Raw genomic sequence first — 764 nt, 5'->3', positions numbered from 1 at the left:
CCTTCTTGGGTTCCTTGCTGTGGTCCCATGAAACCACTCTGCCTGGCTGTACCCTGCTGGCACACTCAACTGACCCCAACTCCTGGGGCTGGGGGTGTGTCTCCTCAAGGTTTGCTTTCTTCTTCAGGCCTTGCTTGCATGCCTATCGTGCCACACATCGTATCTCTTTTAGGAAGTCCTTGCCTTTTCCAAAGATCCTGCTTTGTAGCTGACTGTACCCTCTGCCTGCCTCCCCAGGATACTGCCTCCTTCCTGAAACCAACCCCCCGCCCCAGGTCTTCCTTCCTTCCTCATCCCCAGGGAGCCCCTGCCAAGCTCCCTGTCCATCCCAGTAACCTTCTGAGCCTTGCCTCCTGTTCCTTCCCCTCCCCTCCCTTCCCCTCTCCCCTGCTCCCCTCCGCTCCCCTCCCCTCCCCTGCCCTGCACCCCTGTGCCCTGCCCTCGCCTGCTCTGTCCTCTCCCTCCATGGCAGGGTAGCCTCCCTGGCCACAGCTGTCCCTTGGGAATTTGCCATCACCCTCCCTCTCTCTGCTCAGTATCCCTGACTGTGTAGTCCCTCTCTTCTGCCCACATGCTCCCCTAGGGAAGCATTCTTTTTTGCTCAGCGTGATTTCTGTGTGATTCCTCCTGTTTTCTGAGCCTGTCACCTCCTTCCTCTTCCTTTGCCTCCCCACTGAGACTTTCCAGAGTGCAGCCACCTCCCCTCGCTGTCCTTTTTTGACTCTTTGAGGCCCAGGAGGAAGTTGCCCTCCTCTGGAGAGGGT

This window comes from Rhinopithecus bieti, unplaced genomic scaffold (assembly GCF_001698545.2).
Source record: "Rhinopithecus bieti isolate Rb0 unplaced genomic scaffold, ASM169854v2 scaffold_18501, whole genome shotgun sequence".
NCBI lineage: Eukaryota > Metazoa > Chordata > Mammalia > Primates > Cercopithecidae > Rhinopithecus > Rhinopithecus bieti.
The sequence above is the reverse complement of the archived record's forward strand: the minus strand, read 5'-3'. Positions refer to the sequence as shown.